The sequence below is a fragment of the Narcine bancroftii genome, chromosome 1, assembly GCF_036971445.1.
Source record: "Narcine bancroftii isolate sNarBan1 chromosome 1, sNarBan1.hap1, whole genome shotgun sequence".
In the NCBI taxonomy this organism is placed as follows: domain Eukaryota; kingdom Metazoa; phylum Chordata; class Chondrichthyes; order Torpediniformes; family Narcinidae; genus Narcine; species Narcine bancroftii.
Window position 1 is genome coordinate 61,728,407 of NC_091469.1, and position 21,491 is coordinate 61,749,897.

At 36.5% G+C, this 21,491-nt stretch overlaps 1 protein-coding gene and 1 long non-coding RNA gene across 3 annotated transcripts in view; one reads left to right on the forward strand and one right to left on the reverse strand.

The window, feature by feature from the left end:
• The window catches only part of chsy3 (chondroitin sulfate synthase 3), a 276,769-nt gene that overhangs the window by 248,314 nt on the left and 6,964 nt on the right, over positions 1-21,491 (forward strand). The window lies entirely within an intron of this gene.
• Positions 1,893-21,491, reverse strand: part of LOC138758744 (uncharacterized) — a 66,156-nt gene continuing 46,557 nt past the window's right edge. Inside the window, exon 3 of one of the 2 annotated variants that reach the window (XR_011354413.1) lies at positions 1,893-2,334. This is a non-coding gene — a long non-coding RNA (uncharacterized lncRNA). Of the gene's footprint in view, positions 2,335-2,682; positions 3,027-21,491 lie in introns of those variants that run through there. The other variant, XR_011354412.1, reaches the window with a different exon arrangement.

Genomic DNA, 21,491 nt, shown 5'->3' on the forward strand with positions numbered 1-21,491 from the left:
GTCACTGCATCTAAAGAGCCTGAACCCATGTGAAACTCTTCTTGCTCTACTCAATTCAGCCTGCAAGAAACAACAATAGCAGCAGACTTGCAGGGAGAGAATTTTCACAGGAATTGGATTTGTGATTGAGTTGATTTTGCTTCTGCTCTTTGTGGAGAGAGATTACCAGATTTCTACTTGGAGACATTTTGAAACAGTGTTAAATTGGTGCTAGATTGGGCACAACAAGTGTGGTGCCAATACAAGTTATCAATTGTTTCCAATAAAAACGTAAAAAGGAGTTGTCCCTTTTGATAATACTATGCTTGAAGGAGTATTTATTCCTGTTATCAGATTCACATTGTTCATCTAAAATTAGTACATAGATCTCACTGTTTTAAGTTACTTTTTCTCAACCAGTTTATTTGAAAATCAGGGAAATGATCATCATATGGCATCCTCTGCTTTTTATGTAGTCATCTTTATTGCAGACTAGGTGAGAGTTAAAAAAAGAAATTAATATTGTAACATAGTGGTTCTTGCATTTTATTATCTTATGGGGTGAGGATATCACCGGCAAGGCCATTATTTAATGTCATCACTTCTCAGCCTTGGAAAGGTAAGAGTTTCTTGAACTACTGGCGTTATTTTACTGAAGGTACTCCCATGCCTTGTTGGAAAAGGGATTGCAGGATTATAGCCTGATGGTGATAATGGAGCAGCCATGCATTTTCAATGTACCATGGAACTTGAGACACTGCAGGCAGGATGAATCCCACATATTTTAAGTGATTTTTTTTTTTTTTTTAAACACTGTCATTTTTTACTTCCAGCAAGAGGAGCCAAAAGAGCAGTAGATTCAATATTTAAACCTTCGGGACGAATATATCAACACCTTAGTTATTTGTTACATCAATTGCATGTAATACAGACAGGAGTTTGATTTTTCATGTTCCATTTCATTTCATCCCATCCTTTGTGCAGATCTTGACTTCAGTTGCTAACTTTTAATGCCGAGATGATTATGTTTAAGGATGATCCTTTTCTCCCCCAGTACTATATAATCACATTTTAGAATTAAATTTAATCTATTTCTTCAGCCTGCTGACACTTTAAAATCATGCATTCTCAATATTAAAAGCGATTCTTGTTTGGAATCATAGCTTCACACAATGATGCAGTAAATACAGCAGCTAGCTAGCTAAAAGAGAGAGAGACAGACAGACAGAGCCAGTTCTTAAAGAATAACCCAGTAAATCCTACCCCACCCCTCAGATCTTCCCCTAAAATCCCCACATTCTCTCCTCCTCCAATCACATAACCTTTTTGGAGGTTACACCCACCACACTATCAGATTATGGCATCCACATTAATGTTTTAAAGATGCTCCCCCCAAGACATGCCTATCTCATTTGATCTTGTAACACTGGAGAACCTGGAGCTCTGTTAAGGTTAAAGGCTTGATTTTCTTCCAAGGAACAATCTTATAATGGTGAAATATTACAAGAGTAAACCTCAGACTGAATCAAAATTCTCAAGGGGACTTATCATTTTGGGCATTGTAATACCCAACACTGGCCAATTAATGGTAGATTAAGAGAAGGGTCATGGTATTTAGCAATGTTTATAGTTTATTTTAAATATCATTAATCTATTTGTCACTATTTAATGTTTAAGGTAAAAACAGTGGTTATAATTTTTGTGTTTAGAATACAGAATTCCTAGTAAAATAATTGTTGGCCATAAATATGATGAAAGTTTCTCGAAATTTACATCTGGAATGAATCTGGTCTTGTTAGTAGTGGTAACTATTTACTGTTGCTACTAGTTAGATTCCTACTAGTTTCTTGCTACTTAAAAAGTTAGCTGTGCCAAAAATGTGATTGAATGTAAGTTAACTACTTGAAATGACAATCACACGTGACTGTGTTATCTGCAATGAGCATCAATGATACAGAATCAAAAACTCAAATGTTGGATGCAATTTTACTTTTTGGGGGAATGCTTTCAGGTTTATTTTACTGTTTATCTAAATTAAAAATATTATGTGGTATTTAGTTTATTCAATCAAATTTGATTAGCTCCATAGTAGTTTTTCTGATACTATAATCAGTCACTGTCCAAATGTGTGGGGCATCAATTGCATTCAATCTGATTTTCTGTGGTATATATAATACATACAATATTATTTGTCTTCTGTCATCTGTTAGCATTTTCTGATCTAAATAGGCCAGTGCATCAAGGAAAAATTATCTTCAGGCAGGTTTTCTCAGACTATTGCAGAATACTCCCATTTTCCATGAGAATGTTTCCATTACTTTCATAGAATTTCATAGCCTTAGCTCTGTTGGATAGCTGTAAAAGGAGCATGAACAATGCATAAAATTGATTTGGAGAAGTGGTTCAGTAAATTGAAGCATTGGTAACATTTACTCCATGGTATCAAGGTTTTCCCACCAAATTCAGAAACAGAATTATATTCCAGCACAACCTGCATTATTATAATAACGTTATGTATTTCTCCACCATTTTCATCCACCCATGTCAAGAGCAGAACCAGGCATTTAAAAATGATGTGCTAGCCTGGTATATTTATAGCATTTTTTTTTGGCTGCAACTGTTGTTAGCAAGTCCAGTACTTAACACCCAGGTGGTGGGGGGTAGTGAACAACTACAGACCTTCTGATGAACGAGCTCCCATCATCCTGTTGGGTTTGGAGTGATGATGAAAGAACAATGATACATTTCCAAAGCAGCATGTACAATTTGAAGGAAAGCAATATTCCAAGTGCCAATGACCTGGGTAGTAGCCGTCACAGAGATTTGGGGGTAAACTTTGTAGATGGCAGACTTGAGTGTTGGAGTGGAGTAAGAGACATCATTCCAGCAGGCTACTTTGGTGTTATTCTTGGAATCTTGTTAGAGCCTCTAGAGTGTATTCCATCACACTCCTGGCTTGTAGAAAGTCATTTGCCTACCTTCTCCACTGTCATCATAGCCATACTGTTAGTGTGACTGGTTCAATTGAATTTCTAGTTAATGGTGACCTGCAGGATGTTGACAAAAGCCATGAAGAATAGTCATGGAGCAGAATGTTAAAGATGATTCAACTCTCTTTTTTCATAAAAAACTAATTGTTTGCATCATTACAGGAAAAAGATGAGTAAAATATTAATCAAATATCCATAACCAATGATAAAAAACTTTTATATTTTTCTTCCCTCTCTCTCACCCAAAAGTAAGAAATACCTACCATTTAATATTCAATAATATTAGCATATACAATCATTAATTGTTATTAAAAATTACTAATTAAGAGGAGTAGATAAGATAGAAGAGGTGGATGGAAAATTATCTATAAAATCCATATTTCATTACTATAAAAATTTTCAACTCGATTCCTTGAACTATACATATTTTTTCCCAAAGGTATACAAATTCACATCTCATTATACCATCTAGTTATTAACACTTCTCTATCATCTTTACATGAGATCATGATACATTTCTTTGCAGTTGCTACTGCAATACTTAAAAAAATTTCTTGGTATTTGTCCAATTTCAATTTTATATCCTTTTCATAAATATCTCCAAGTAAAAATATTCTTGGATCCTTTGGTATCTTTATCTTCATAATTTTCCAAAACGTATCCACTTTTGCACAAGACCACAGTGAATGCAAAAAAAAGTCCCTATTTCTTTCACATCGAAAACACTTATTTAAATAATAAGGATCAAGTCCATTTAACTTATGTGGAGCATAATACAATTGAAGAAAATTATATTAAACCATTTGATATCTAACATTTACTGTATTTGTAACACTTTCATAACATAATTTTGACCAAATCTCCTCCTGAATTTGTATATTTAAATCTTTTTCCCATTGCATGTTTGATCCATAAAACTATTTTTTTCTTTGCAGTCTCTTGTAATTTTATATACGTATTAGTAATAATTTTTTTAACATCAAATATGATTTGACTCTCTTGATAATGATGGTCATTGCTTGGCATCTTTGTAAAATGTGTTATTTGTCATATCAGATCATGGCTGAATGTTACCTTGATCTTGCTATGCATAGGAATGAGCTCTCATCAGTAAACATTGTCATGTCTGACGTGATGATGGAGGCAGGGTCAATGACAAATATGTTTGAGCCAAGGGTGTGGTCCTGAGAAACTCCTTCAGCAATGTCCATGGGTGGGGATAACTCACTTTTCACCTTTAACATCCACAATTGAATGAGCCATGTCAATGGCAGAGACAACACTGGTTCACTTTTACTTGGGTTCTTTAACACCACAGTCTGTCCGTGAAGGGAAGACAGCATTTGACTCACATTCAACTCTCCCTCAGAAATTCACTTCTTTATTCCAAGGCTGTGATGGGGGCTGGAGCAGTGCGATTCTGGTGAAAACATAGCTGGGTTTTGGTGAACAAATTATTAGGGAGGAAAAACTGTTCAATTGTCAGGATGGAAAGTAGTCTGAGAACAGTAATTAGCTCTATTAGATTTTTCCTACTTTGTGTATGCACATGGGTGGACAATATTTTAATATTGTTGGATTGTTGCCATATTACTGCATGCATGCTAAACAATAGAATAACAGTGGCACAGACTCAGGCTACAGAATTTGGTTGTGAATAGTAGCAAACAGAAATGAACTGAACCTCCCCCACCCACAACCATCTTCAATAATGGTGGAAGAAAAGATGAGGCTGGCATTGTCAGTCAGCAAGTGAACAGTCCAATTTTTCTCTTCTCAAGGTCCCCACCATGAAAGAAACCATTCCTCAGCCATTTGATTTCCCTTCAAGTGATGTCATGGCTGCAGGCCCCAACAGTATCTTGGGAATGGTGGTAATAAAAAGTTGATGCTTGAGGGAACTAAGCCTTTTGGCATACTTCCCCAGTGTAGTTACAAGACTGACAACTACCAAAGTGGAAAATTGCCAGAATACATCCTTTTGCCAAAATGAAGGATGAAGCTAATCATTAAAAGCCATCTATCCCTTGCAGGGATAGATGTAGCTGATTTATTGTACGCATTTTGTTTATTAATGGTCAGAAAATGTTCTTGTAATACATTCAGCTCATAGGTTTTGTTAGCTAATATTTCACATAGCATGCATGCAAAACAAAGGCCATCTTTAATGAAAAGCATCTGGACAATCAATCTACTAGTTTTAACATTGTCAAATATCCAAGAAGTCACCATTAACATAGTTCATTTGCACAAATACCTTAACAATGAGAGTAGGTCAGAGGTTGGGAATAGTGCAAGGATAAATTTACACCCCGACCCTCCCAGTCTTTTCTCGGATTTGCCTCTTTTTTATGTGATGACTCAAGATTTATTGTCAGAGTGCATACACACATTTCCTGCAGGTGCATCAAAATTACCATTAATTAGTAGTGCAAAAAATAAGCTGTACACAACATAAAACATGTAAAGAAAGAACTGCAAACAAACTGACTGTGCAGTACAAACTGACTGAGCAAAAAGAAAATCAATAAAATGCACAGATAAGAGTCCTTAAATGAGTCTCTGATTGAGTGTGTTATTGATGGTGCGAGACTTGTGGCACCTACACCTCTTTCCTGATAACTGCAGCACTAACAGTTTTTAAAGCAACACTGACAGGTTCCAGGTTTATTTGGATCTGCACTTTAAACATTCTTTGCTGGTACTACACCTATGAAGGTACCGCCAAAGGAACTCACAATGTGTTGAAAGAACTTCCCAAATCCATGTTTACAAACTAGCAGGTCAAATGCAACAGGATGGTATAGAGTGGAATTGTGTATCACATTTACTCAAAATAAAATCAAAGTTCCAGAATTCACCGACAACAGAGAGAGTTGGTCATCTATTGAAGTGCAGCACCATCATCTTCAAGAGCAATTAGGGACTGGGAAAATACACTTCATTTACACAAATCCTTAATCAAGACCACCTCCCAATTTATACAGGTGAAATAACCTTATTTAAAAATGTGTTGGTACTGAGAGCTGTAGTGCACTTCATTCATTGGAACTGATATCAACTTGAAGGTACACTTAGACTCACCCCTACAGTTTGAATCATATTCAACAGTAGAGTATCAAATATAAACTGCAATACGTGGAGTGACTGAAAAACAGTGAAAATGCAGTGCCTGACAATTGTTTAAATAGATAAAACCTAATTTCAACGTTGTATGGCCCTTCAGTCTAACTTACTCAGGCTAACCACACTGGTCGCACCTGCCTGCATTCAGCCCATAGCCCTCTCAACCTACCCTATCAGTGTACCTATCCAATTCGTTTTTTAATAGATGTTGTAATAGTACCTCCCTCAGCCACCTCCTCCAAACACATACATGTTCCATTCACATACCATCTTCTGTAAATAAAAGTTACACCTCACATTCTTGGTAAATCTCTCCTCATGTCCTCAGGTTGCTGATTCTGGGCAAAAGACTCTCTGTATTCCTCTCTTGATTTTGTATATCTCTATTAAATCATCCCTCATCCTCTTGACTGTGAAAGAGTATACCCCTAACCTGCTCAACTGCTCCCTACAGCTCATTCTATCAAATCCTGGCCACATTGTCATAAGTTTTCTCTGCACCCTCTCCAGCTTGACAACATCTTTCCTGGAGCACAGTGACCAAAACTGAACACAGTACTCCAAAGGGGGATTCACAAGGTCCTCCTAACATCTATATTCAGTACTCTGACTGATAAAAGCCAATGTACCAAAAGCCTCTTCGACCACCCTATGATGCCACTTTCAAGGCATAGACCAAAAACCTTTGCTTTTTCAGGGCAAACAATTCTGCCCTCTCAGAATTCTGTGCGGCAAAGAAAAGGCTGTATGCATGGCTGCATGCACGGAGTATTCATGGAAAGGTTTCTCTGCCACATGGCATTCTGGGAAGTCAGGTCTTCCACATATATATATATATATATATATATATATAAAAAATATATACACACACACACACACACACACACACACACATATATATATCTATTTGTATATAGATATATCTTCATATATCTATCTATATATATATATATATATATATATATACTGGAACTATCAGACAGATAATAAAAGGGGCCATATTCCAACAATTTAAAACTTGTTTGATTCTGTTTTAAATAAACAATTTTAAATAAAATGCTCAAAGTTGTTTTGGTTTTAAAAGAGCAGACATTTTGTGAAATATCATTCAGATTAAAATTATACCAACTTTAAAACAAACTAATCTTATGCTATATTCCCCCTGAAAAGCACTTCAGGGTTAGATTAATTTAATGATGTACTAAATATACTCAAAGTATTTTTTTGTTGTTTCAGGAAAAGCATAAATCTGTAGTTTGCACAAAAATAGCTTGAATCACTTATCAGCAGATTCTTAAGAATTGATAGTTCTAACAATATCAAACATCATGAGAGACAGGGATTCTGAAATTTTGGTTTGGCCAAATAAATTTAATTAGGATCTAATCAGAAGTAATTTTCCCCAAAATCTATTTTCTCATTGAAAATATTCAGAATTGATGGGAGTTTAAAACAATATGAACCTTTTGTACATTTGAACTAGGCCACAGCATGTTGCAAAATTTTGTATTCATCTATTGCCTAAAAATAATATATACAATATGGATCAACAGTTTGTGACTAAGATCCCATCTATCTTGAGCTCATTTTGGAAAAGTTCCATATGCCTGCAAATGAAAGGGGATCTGTCATCTGAGCTATAATCTTCTTGGTGCTAAATCAGTTCGCATTTGCTAATGTTGATCTTGCTCTGAGAGTGGTACACATACCATGATTATTTCCTTCCTAATTCAAATAATTATCCCTCTCATTTTTCCTTTTCTTAATTATTGTACAAACTATATAGATGAAAGATAATGAAGCACACTCAAAATCAAGAGCTTGTACAAGGAATTTCAAGCAATATTTAGAAGATGCAAAAACACTAAAGTTGTCACAACTGAGATAAATACCATCAGAAAAAGATCAAGCTTTTCATACATGTTAGGATTTGATGCTTTTTTTTTTAACATGTAAGGATTTTTTTTTTTAAAAGCCACATTCTTATATACATAGTCAATAAAACAAGTACAAATCTGGTAGAAAGAAAAAAAGAAACAAAACACTTAAATCCCTCCCATCCTACCTCCTTCCCTTCTCTAAGTATAAAATCAAAAAGAAAGAAGGGAAAAAGAAACTAGGAGAATGCCAAAAAGAAATATAATTCTCAATACAAACAATGATGGAGTTAAGGGTTACCAACATGATGGGCTTTCAAACCAACATAGAGTAAATATGGGCTCCATATTTTCAAGAAAACTTAAATTTTATAAAATAAATATAAATTATTTTCTCAAGTGGAATACAAGAACGCAATTTAGCATGCCACCTCTCCATCTCTGAATCTGTATCTGATTTCCAAATAATAGCTATGCCAATCGTAATAATTCAATTTGATATATAGTTAATCTTAATTTAGAATTAACCACTTTAATATTACCCAACAGAAATAATATCGGATCCTGGGGGAGTTTAACCCTTAATATTTTCTCCAAAAAAATTTAATTCTAACCAAAAAGGTTTTACTTTAGAACACTCCCAAGTAGAATGAAAAAAACAAACCAACTTGCTGATCACATCTGAAACATAAATCTGACAGTGCTGGATTCAATTTTTAAAAATTTTTTTGAAGAGTTAAATATAATTGATGTAGAAAATTATATTGAATCAATCTATAATCTAACATTAATAATTTTTGTCATATTTTCCTTACATAGTAGCATCCAATGGTTTTCATCTATTTAAATCAAATTCCCATATCCATCTTGATTTATGAATTCCTGACTTGGGAGCAACTTCAGATGATGCCCTAAATCCTGATCAATGTATTACGATCTTATATTTGAACAAAATTAATCTGCCTAATTATAAAATAATTAACCTTTATGTACAGCACAGTATGAGCCCTTCAGCTGACGTATATACACTTTTATAAGGGACCATGGGAAAGTGCTAGCAATAGATAGCAATAGCGGTCTATTTTTAAACTGTGGGAACATTGGTCGCGCTATCGCGTATATTTGATAAATAGAGTGGGAGAAAGTGATGGGGGATCTGCCCTCTCAGAATTCTGTGCGGCAAAGAAAAGGCTGTATGCATGGCTGCATGCACGGAGTATTCATGGAAGGGTTTCTCTGCCACATGGCATTCTGGGAAGTCAGGTCTTCCATTGCTTTCTCCCATGGTCTTTATAAATTGTACGCTACAGCACTACCAACTTTCCCCACTCTGTTTAAAATTTATCTGCTCTTGCAATTTGTTTCCTATCTTTCTTACCCACACCAAAGTCAGTAGGTTCATTTTAATTTTTTTCTTCCTTCATGTTCCTGCGCATGCAAAAATCTTGGGTCACTTCAAGCCCACAATGCAACTGCCCGTTTCACACTTGCCTGATTGCAATGCCTTTGTCTGCAGACGCCAAGGATTGCACTAGGCGTTGAGGCCCTCAATCCCCGGCATCAGATGACGTCATTTAATGCTGATGTTGAGCTGATTTTGATTTCACAGTAGACACTTTTAAAGCTGATTGGTTGTTAATTCCCGGGATCACTTGCAAATGTGAAAAGGGCTTCACTTTCCTAATTGCAGCCACACAACTGTTACGGAAAAGGCTGCTGGGAGATGTGTGAGGAAATGTGATTTGCTGTGCTCTGGGTATACCTCACGATGTTCTGGCCTGTCCCAATGGCCACTCACAAGACAGGATCAGAGTAAAAGCAAACTGAAGGCCTATTGATCACAACATCCAGATCAGAGCTGATCTGTGCAGAAAATTGATCAGTGAAGGGAGAGCACTCAGTGAACTTACATTATCCTTGGCATTGAAACCCAAGGTCACAAGAACTTTCCAAACAGCAAGTGATATCATAAGATATGTTACTGATGCTGGGAAAATATCAACCACTAAAATGAATTGGGCACAAAAGTCTGGACCTATTTCTCAAAACTAATGCTTTCATCCAAAATGATCTTGAGCACCAAATATTCAAGTAAAACCATTTTAATGTGACATTGACTTAATAAAAATATACAAATTGATTGAATTTTCAAGCAGATATTTTCATTTGTGGGACAATTTTTAAAAATATATAATTGGAAAGATAGATACAAAATGCTTGCCAATAATCCCAATTGTGAATCCATAGAATACTTATGCTTTTAGAGTGGAGTGGAGTGAGATTAGCAAATGGTAGGGAAAGAAATAGACAGATTTGCTGACAGGGTAGGATGAAGAAGGGTAGGGAATGAACACTAATTTAGATTATTCTGACCAAAATACCCATTTCTGTGCTCTGGACATTTTTCACGCCCATGGTAATGAACTTGTATCCTGAGGCTAAAAACCCCTAATGGTATCGAATTCCCACAAGGAGATGAGGTATGTATGAGTGAAATTAAAGTGTTAAAACAGTTCTTTACCCAACTGCATGCCAATCAAACATCCTTAACTATTTACTTTATCCAAATTTTCTTGTACTAAGAAATGCTGGAAGATCCCCTGAGGGACAAGAGAGCATAAGTTAAGGGTTAGGGGGCAAAACTTTGGAGAAATATTAAAGGATGCTTTTACACTCAGAGAGTGGTGGCAAAATGGAATGATCTTCCAAAAGAGATAGTTGCGGCAGGGTCCCTTCTGTCATTTAAGAGAAGGTTGGATGTGTGCGTGGATGTGAGGGGGTCGGGGAGGGAGGACCTAGTGGAGTTTTTCAAGTGAACCGGCGCGGACTTGAAGGGCTGACGTGGCTTGTTTCCGCACTGTAAACGATTATATGCTTTACATTTTCAATGCTCTGCATTTCTGGTTTTAAAAAATTTATAGTGATACAGTATCATTTTTGGAAGCTAGGAATCTTCAGTAGGGTTCTGCTCAAGTACAAAATTAAAGCCCAAGAGCAAACTGTGGTTAATCTAAATCTTATTGCTTTACTCTCTTAACCATCACTAAAAATGGTACTTCCTTAAAACATATGCTGTTAATACTGAGCAACACCTTGAAAACTGTATAAAGTCTGAGCAGAGCTATCACAGCCGAGTCTGACCAGATCTATTGTATTCAATCAGAATATACATCTAACCTGAACATGAACCCCATTTCTTGCTTTGGCTTGGCTTCGCGGACGAAGATTTATGGAGGGGGTAAATGTCCACGTCAGCTGCAGGCTCGTTTGTGGCTGACAAGTCCGATGCGGGACAGGCAGACACGGTTGCAGCGGTTGCAGGGGAAAATTGGTTGGTTGGGGTTGGGTGTTGGGTTTTTCCTCCTTTGCCTTTTGTCAGTGAGGTGGGCTCTGCGGTCTTCCCCATAGGATTGCTGTAAAGGGCAAGGTGGCTTTGTGACAGATGGTGAATTTCTAGACATCTATCTTTTAAGCCTGCTGGAAACTTGAGTTCATTATTCAACTTGTATGCAGGTCCTTTCCAAACAAAACCCACAAATTTGAAACGATTATAATCTAAAATAATTTACTAGTACAACCAAATACTGAGTGACCCTTCCCCCACACCCAGAGGGGGATTGAACTCGACAATTTTTTCAGCTATTCAGGAGAAAATGTTCACTAAATAACATTTTTTGAGGAAAAAATATAAACACATGTTTGATGCCATGCAGAATCAAATTGTTAAACATTAAGTATAACATCTACATATTGCTTCAGAAAACTCCCTAAATTCTTCTCCATGTTATCCTTTAGCACCAAAGCAGTCCCAGTCAATATTATGCAACCCAAAATCACTTACTACTACAATAATATTATTCCTATGCTGTGCTATGAATTCCATATATATAGTACTTCTCCAATTCTCACTGACTATTGGAGAGGGCTTATTGTCTAATCCCAAAGTTATCTTATTTTTTTTTTTAAAAACTACCCCTATGATCTTGCTGGTTATTCTCACTGTATATCTTAAGTACTGCTGTGAAGTTCTCCCAAATGCATTATGAAATTTTTTATCCTTTCTTACTTCCACATCTGTCACAGCAGAAACATCGATATTTTGAAAGATTGAGTTGCCAGTCCCACCCATTCCTCAACCATGTTTCTATAATAGCTATAATACCACAGTCCCAAATATCAATCTGTAATCTGTTCATTTGCCTTGTCTGTGATGCAACTTATTTTAAAATAAATGATGTTTAGTCAATCAGATCTGCCACACTCATTGTCCTGCCCTGCCTCTCCTACCTTCTGTATTTTTTTACTTAACTTTCTCACCAGTTAAATATCAACTTTGGGTCCCATCTCATCACCCCTTCCAGGCACTACCCTTACAATTCTGATGCAACCTGCCCCTCTTGTACAGGTAACCTCTGCCCTAGGAATGGGTCTGAGTAGTCCAAATTACCAAAGCACCCCCCCCCACCCCCACCTGCACTTGCTTTTCAACCGTGCATTCATTTGCCTTGTCCTCCTATTCTTACCCTCACCAGGACATGCACAGGAAGTAATTCTGAGATAACAATCAGAGATCCTGCTTTTCACCTTCTCCCTAATTCCAGATACTCACTTTGCCGAACCTCCTCGTTTCTCCTGCCTATGATGAGGGCAATATCCTCCACAATCTCTAGCCTATTAACCCTCCGTTTTCAGATATTTGTGCCATACAGTAGTTAGATCTGGTCAGGCTTGGGTAGCCAAACTCTGCTCCTCACCACTGTCTAGCCACTGTTTTGAGAGATCCCACATTTGGTGTCACATTGAAAGGTATTATATCACTGGCCAAATTCCATGCATTTTTTTAACCTTGGGTTTGCTGCAAAATCTGCTTCAGTGCACATCATCAAATACAGTGGGGATAGTCCATATATACTTAGAATTTGAGTAAAATAGACCTCGGAATTGGAAGAATCGGCAGTCAGCCTCGGACCTTTAAACAACCTGCACTCAGGCATGTTCAACACCACGGGAGTTTTAAACAGCCAGCGATCAGGCCATTTAAATTTTGTGGGAGTCAAAACAGCAAACTCTCAGAATATTTAAACATCGTGGGAGATTTAAAGCGACATCATACAGACCATTTAAACAAAAATGTGGGAAATACCAGCAGCAGACCCACAGGCCGTGCAAAGAAGACACGACCATGTGGATGCAGAAGGAGGCTACAGGTTAAGCTGAGACGCTGAGCCCTCAGTCTTCTGCTCCCTACCATCCTCCTGGCTAACGTACAGTCCTCGGAGAACAACTTTTATGAACTCCAAGCCAGTCTTCAACATCAAAGAGACACCAGGGAGTGCTGTGTGATGTGGTTCACAGAAACATTGCTAAACGCAGACATTCCTAAGGGCTACACTCTCCATCGCACTGACCAGACAATGTTTGTGTCATCATCAGTTCATCATGGTGCACAGATGTGACAGTCTTGTACCCCTGACCTGGAACATCTGGCGATCAAGTGCCGCTCATTCCACCTGCAAAGGGAGTTCACCGCCATCATCCTGGTTGCAGTGTATATTAACCCTCGCAAGACATCAGTCCCTGACGGCGTAACTGGCAGAGCATTTAAAATCTGCTCCAACCAACTAGCTGGAGTGTTCACAGACATTTTCAACCTTTCATTGCTTCAAAAGGTCATCAATCATCCCAGAGCCAAAGAAGAGTAGCGTGGACTGCCTCAACAACTATTGACCAGTAGCACTAATTTCTAATGCTGAGAGGCTAGTCATGGCCAGAATTAACACATACCTAAGCAATGACCTGAATCCACCACAATTTGCCTATCGTCACAATCACTCGACAGCAGATGCAATATCACTGGCTCTCCACTCAGCCCTGGATCATCTCAAAAACACCAATTCATACATCCTTTACAGAATACTTAGTACATCGCCAAGAAACTCAACATTGAAGTCCACAGAAGAACAAGAAATTGTCTTTTATTACAAATTCCTCACTGAATACAAGGTGCATGTTAAATGACAAAGCACCTCTCTGGCCTAGGATCTTTTGCAAGCATGGACTCTGATTCAGTTGGAATTTAAATTACTTCAGAAATCAGTCTTTTTTTTTTCCCCTCTAAAATTTTCAGTATGAAAACAGCTCGGCCTTCAATACCATTATTCCCTCAGTGCTGGTCAAGAAGCTACAAACTCTGGGCAAATTCCACTAAGCAAATGGATCCTTGAATTTCTCATCGGAAAGACCACAGTCAGTATGAATTGGAAACAGTGTCTTCTCCTCACTGATTATCAACACAAGTGCACCCTAAGGATGTGTGCTTAACCCACTGCTCTACTCGTTATACACCAAGGCACAATTCCAATGCCATTTACAAGTTTAGTAACGACACTGCAGATGTCGGCAGAATCACAAATGGCAATGAGGAAGCGTACAAGAGGGAGATAGATCAGCTTGTTGAATGGTGACACACCAACAACCTTGCACTCAATGTTAGCAAAACCGAGGAGGTGATTGTGGACTTCAGAAGGAAATCAGGGGAACATGACCCAGTCCTCATTGAGGGCTCAGTAGTGGAGAGGGTCAATAACATCAAATTCTTGGGTGTCAACATCTCCAAGGATCTCTCCTGGAACCTCCACGTTGATGCACTCACGAAGAAGGCTCACTAGTGGCTATACTTTGTGAGGTGTTTGAGGAGATTTGGTATGTGAAAACTTCTACAGGTGTAGCGTGCAGAGCATTCTGGCTGGTTACACCACTGTCAGGGATGGAGGTGCCAACTCTCAGGACAAGAAAAATCTCCATAGAGTTGTTAACACAGCCTGTGACATCAGAGGCACCAGACTTCACTCCATCGAGAATATGTACACGAGGCAATGTCCTAAAAAAGCAGCTCCTATCCTCAAAGACCCACACCATCCAGGCCATATGCTTTTCACTCTGCTACCATCGGGAAAAAGGTACAGATGCCTAAAGACAAGCACTCGATGGCACAAGTACAGCTTCTTCCCTGCTGCCGTTGGATTCCTGAATAATTAATGAACCAAAGAAACTGCCTTACTTTTTATGCACTATTATGTTTTTTAAATATTTATTGCTGTAAGATGGTTTATAATATGAATTTTTGCACAATGATGCTGCCACAAAAGACCAAATTTTGTGACAATAAATGTTACAACTTGTCAGGGTCAGGATGGAGACAATAGCAACGCCTATTATACCTCGTGATACAAAATACACTCTGTACACTGAAGCATTAACCAAAAGTGGTAATGTTGTGGGTTTAACTATTCTAAAACACTACACAATGTTGGCTGCTTAAATAAATTACCTTGATTTTGCATTGACTTACTAGGAAAACATTGCTCTAAATTATATACAAATCAATAGAATAGCAATTGACAAACACACACGTACAATTTAAATGCAAAAATCAGGATATCGCTCTCCAAGCTAACTTTTCCTTTACAGAATACTTAGTATATCGCCAAGAAACTCAACATTGAAATCCACAGAAGAACAAGAAATTGTCTTTTATTACAAATTCCTCACTGAATACAAGGTGCATGTTAAATGACAAAGCACCTCTCTGGCCTAGGATCTTTTGCAAGCATGGACTCTGATTCAGTTGGAATTTAAATTACTTCAGAAATCAGTCTTTTTTTTTCCCCTCTAAAATTTTCAGTATGAGATTCTGCTCTAAATTAAGTATTCCAGCTGGAAATTTGTGTGGGCCAGTCTAATTAGTTGTTGAACTGTATTCTTCATTCACCATGCTTTCTTCACTGTGCCATCACCTAGGCACTAGGAAATAATTGTACATGTGTACCATTGTATTAACTCGCAATATCTCTGAAGTCATCATGTCAGTCTATTTATTTCAGAAGTTCCAAATGCTAATACAGAATTGTTTAATATGTTGCAATTTCCCTGCAGTATAAAATGATAGAGTTTCTCCTTTCCCCACCCCCATCAATATCTTCTATTGGCCTGGCAAATACCATGAACTGATTACTCATGCAAGTTAACATACTGAGTAATTATGTTCAAGGTTTCAATTAAGTGTCCAAATGAATGGTTTTATTTGAAAGATTTTTTTTCATTAAAAGCTTGATTCTAAAGGCCTTTAATTAAATGACAGCACATTCCCTATACACACACACACACACACACACATATATATGTGTCTATATATATATATATAGATATATATAGACACATACATATACACACATGTACACACACACACACACACACACACACACATATATATATATACAGAGAGAGCAAAAGCAAATATTTGCCTGAATAAAAAGGTGGGAGAAGAAGGGGAAGAGAGAAGCTAGGAAGGGGGAAAAGCATAGGCAAAGAGGCAAGAAGACATTGGTGGATAAAGATGCTGAGAAGTGAAAGGGGAAAGCGTATTCAAGAGGACAAATTATTTTGTATATGGTCAATATCAAGAAAATGATTAATAAGGAAAGACTAGATTTAATAAATCAGATAAAGCAAATTGATTTACAATTTGTTCAAAATAAAAATCCAGAATTATATAAGAGTAGAACTTAAAACTAAATGTGATATTCTCTCTACTTATTCATTTGAACAGCAGTTGTTAAGAAATAAAAGGTTTTCTTTAAATTATGGGGAAAAAATCTAGTAAGTTACTAGCTGGACAATTAAAAGGAATTTCTACTAAAACAAATAACATTTGCATGAGTGATGGTAATATGACAATATTAAAACATGACCTTTAGAGAATTTTTCTCTAACCTTTATTATTCTGAATTTAATAATGACTATGTTTCAATGTCAGAATTCCTGGATCAGTTGAATTTACCTGTACTTTCTCAAGAGAAGCAGGCAAGTTTACAGAAATCTTTTTTTCACAGGAGGATATACCTGTGGCTATTTCCCCATTATAGTCGGGTAAATCTCCAGGTCCAGATGGATTTCCTGTGGAATTTTATAAATCCTTATCCATACAGTTTGTACCTCACTTAAAGCTGGTATTGGCTGACTCATTTAAAGTTACAAGGCTTGTATCTCTCTTATTCTAAATAAAGGGTAAGAGCCAACAGAACATATACCAATATCATTACTTAACATAGAAGTTTCTATTAATGGTTCTAATGTATAGATTAGAAAAAAAACATTACTATTTATTATAGACTCAGACCAAACTTTTTTTATTAAAAACCATTATTTTTATTATAATATACATTAATTATTGAGCAATCTGTATCTACCTTCCACACCAATATGTTCTTTCATTAGATGCTGAAAAATGATCGGGTGAAAAATGATTGGGTGGAATGGAAGTATCTACTTGCTGCACTAGGTAAATTTAATTTTGGTCCAGACTTTATTAAATGGAATAAATTATTGTATTCATGCCCTAAGGCATCAGTTTACTCTCATAACAATTAGATATGTTTAATCTTAACAGGGCTGTCTGTTAAGTCGTCTGTTTTTTGATATAGTATTGGAACTCTTCTGTTGCGCTCTGGATGAGTGGAGAATTTATTGGGATAATTAGAGGAGGAATTGAACATAAAGTATTATTTTATGCTGTTGATTTACTGCTTTTTTAAATTCCAAATCCTGAAATTTCTATACCAAACATTAATTTTGATTGATCAATTTAGTCAGTTTTCAAGTTATAAACAAAATTTACACAAGAGTGAACTTCCACCCTCAATAGGTGCTTTTGCAGATTATTCCAATTTTCTGTTTAAAATAGTGAAAGATCATTTCCAATATTTAGGAATTGCAATTATGAAAAATTATAAAAACTTATTGAAAGAGAATTTTGTCGTATTACTTGATAAGATTAAACTATTACTATAATTTGATTAAAATTAATATTTTACTTAAATTTTTGTATCTTTTTCAAGCATTACCAATTTTTATTCCCAATTTTTTTTTACAGCTCACTGGATTTGTGAATGTGGCAAGGGAAAAAAAAACATATATAAATAAAGCCCATCATCAAAAGACCAAATTAACTTGAGAATTATCACTTCCAGATTTTATTATTGAGCAATTAACATACATAGTTAATTGGATAAGTGCCCCTCTTGTGTAGAAATGGAATAGCAGTTCTCCAAAAAACTTCTTTGTTGGCAATTTTAGGATCCATTTAATCATTTTTCTTTTCCAAATTGACACATAATCATTAATGAGAAATAGATTGAGAATTTGGGATCAATTTAGGAAATTCTTCAGTCTTAATGGTTTTTCGCTAGCTAGTCCTATTATAGATAACCATCTTTTTCAACTGATCTTGTTGGACATAGGTTTCAAGGAATGGCATAGGATAGGTATTCAAAGTTTTAATGATCTCTTTATTCAAGATAATTTTGCCTCTTTCGAACAATTATCAGCTAAATTTAAACTTTCCAACAGACTTTGAGTTAGATATTTACATATTATGTATACATTTTATTCAGTCTAAGATTTCAGATTTTCCACAAATTTCCAACACTAATATTCTTGACTTTCTTTTTAATTTACAGTTTTATTTTCATGGTAGGTTAATATAATGTATTTATAATAATTTATTGGATTTAAAAATCAGTCTCCATGGCTAGGATCAAAAGCAATTGGGAACAAAATTTGAACATAACATTTTCAGATGAAGGTCGGTACTCTACTCTCAGCTTGATTAATGATTCCTCATTTTGTGCAAGGCATTGCTTATAACAATTTAAGGTGGTACACAGAATACACATATCCAAACTTTGATAATCTGATTTTTATGCAGATATTGATCCACTATGTGAGAAATGTAAAATTTTAGAAGCTTCTTTGATCCATATGTTTTCAAAGTGTCCAAATTTAGAGAGATTCTGGAAAGACATTTTCCAAACTTTATCAATGATTCTTAAGATTAATTTGGAACCTTGCCCAATAATTGCTCTGCTTGTTATCAGGTAAATTTATAATCTGCATCACAGGAAAATGTTTTAGCTTTTACCACATTGATAACCAGACAAGCAGTTTTATTGAAATGGAAAGATGATTCACCCCCTACTCATACACAATGGTTACATGATGTAATGTCCTATTTAAGTTGTGAGAAAATTATATAGAATATTCAAGATAAAAAGTTCCATTTTATGAAATTGTGGGGCCCATTCTTAGATTTTTTTTATAATTAGAAGAATTAACAATTACTGTATGTTCTGTTGATTCATTGCCTGTTCTCCGGGGGTTGCCAGTGATTCATTGCCTGTTCTCCAGGGGTTGCCAGTGGTTCCACATTATTAATTTTAAAAATTATATAAGGTAACCTTAATTAGAGGGAGGGTTAAATTAGATTTAGTTTTAGTTTTTAGTTTTTTTTTCTTTTTTCTCTTATTTTATACAAGTTATTTCAACAAACAAGTTTAACATTGATGCATAAATCATTTCAATTAAATGTTTTTGAGATAGTTTTATCTGCTTTTTTATGTGTGCTTACTCAAATTATTATTGTTGTCAATCCTGTATTTATGCTTTTTTGTTAAACAACAAAAATATTTTAAAAAGAAAGGAGTAATGGGGAGGGGATTGCTCTCTAAATGAGGGTGAGGAGCTGGGGGAAAGGAGCAGAGGAATCTCACCAAATTCTACACAGGATTGATAGTTCTTCAGTTAAAGTAAAATCTTTTATTTTGCAGACGTTGATTTGATTCAACATCCAGCTAAAGATCTTGGTCAAAGGACATCATTATTATCTCTTAATCATATGGGATTTATGTATAAATCTCACAGGTTTCCTAATCTATGCCTATATAAACGTGAATGTTCAAGTGATTTCTAATACAAGAGAGAACTGAGGGAGAGAGCAAACATGCTACAAGCGCTTTTGTTATAAATGTAGATGGAATTCTCATTTCACTAATACACTTTTGGTCTCCAGGGCTGATTAAAAATTGTACATTTCATCGTTGAAAGGAACTGAAAGTAGGTAATTGAATATGCTCCACTTCACGTCCATTCAGGCAATGTCCAACTACACATGTGTCTGTGGTCCCATAGTTATTCAGTTACCGTGAGCAAGTCCACAGCAATTTAGAAAAAGCGATTGCTAGCTATAGGAAATTATATACTGTATAGTGTATACCAACACTGATCCCACTGCTCTTCTCTTTCCGCAGAGCACTATGTCAGTCCCCCCATTCATCCCACTGCCCCACACTCTTGCTCCATAGCTGCATGTCATTACCCACACTGATCCCACTGCCCTGGTCTCTCCCCACAGCCCAGTATTGGTCCTCACACTGATTCCACTGTCATTTGTCAGTCCCGACAGTAATCCCCTGCCCCATGTCAGTCTCCACACTGATCTCACTGCCCCACTCTCTCTCCACAGCCCCATGCCGGTCCCCACACTGATTCCACTGCCCTACTCTCCTCACAGCTCTGTGTCAGTTCCCACACTGCTCCCACTTCCTCGCTCTCTGTCCACACCCCCATGTCGGTCCCCACACTGATCTCAGTGCCCTTCACCCTATGTCGATCCTCACACTGATCCCTATTTACATAATAAAAAGCTTACAGATACTGTACAATATCCCATATAGCTTTGCTAAGTATATAATAGGGTGTTCGCACAACATCCACATTGCATAATGCCCAATTTCACAGAACGATTTGTGGCCGTTTAAGTGGTGTATACCTGTGCAATGGTCATTGTCTTGGCCCATTTGTGATGCAGCAGAATTCCTAAAATATTGTAGCTTCTTATGTCTCCATAAACAGGCCTAGATTATGTTCACCAAGATACAAAGGAGGATCTTATATTTGTCAAATACCTTCTCGCTCTAATGCATTCTGTGAAATTCACCTAAGGGCTCAAAAACAGTGTACTGTAGTAAATTCATGTATTTGCCACAGGGTGTAATTGGCACTACTGACTTTCTAATATTTGAAATGTCAAGAACTCCCAGAATAATAACTGGCGATGCTAAACAACCTGCATTTATGTAACCTATGCAATAGTTTAAAATGTTACAAGACCTCCAAAAAATACTCAAAAGTAATAAACCCAAATGTCAATCAAAACAAAATTCATATCTTTCAATTATTAACTTATACCTTTGCCATTCCAATCTTTTCTAATGTTTTCTCTGTAGATCATGAAGTTCCTTTATCCATTGGAGACTCTCAGTAAATAGTATCAGACTCCTAATTTCATATTTTGATTAGCAACAATCAGGTGGCCCAAGTATAATTGAACCTCCTTTGCTGATGTTGATGTACATAATTCATACCATGGAAGTGAGCAATCGGATAAGGATGATCTTTCCTTGATCAGATGTCATGAGTCACATTCCTGTCATCATCAATTACAGGTGTGTTCAGGTACATTACACTTCAGCTGAAAGCAGGACTCCAAGTACTACTGGTGTAGATTAACAAGGTGCCTCACAGAGTGGGACAGAGCAATTCTTATATCAGACACAGTGCAGTGTGCATTGTGCGCTTAAACCGTTTATCATTCTGATAATGCCTTCTAATCTGTTTATTTGCA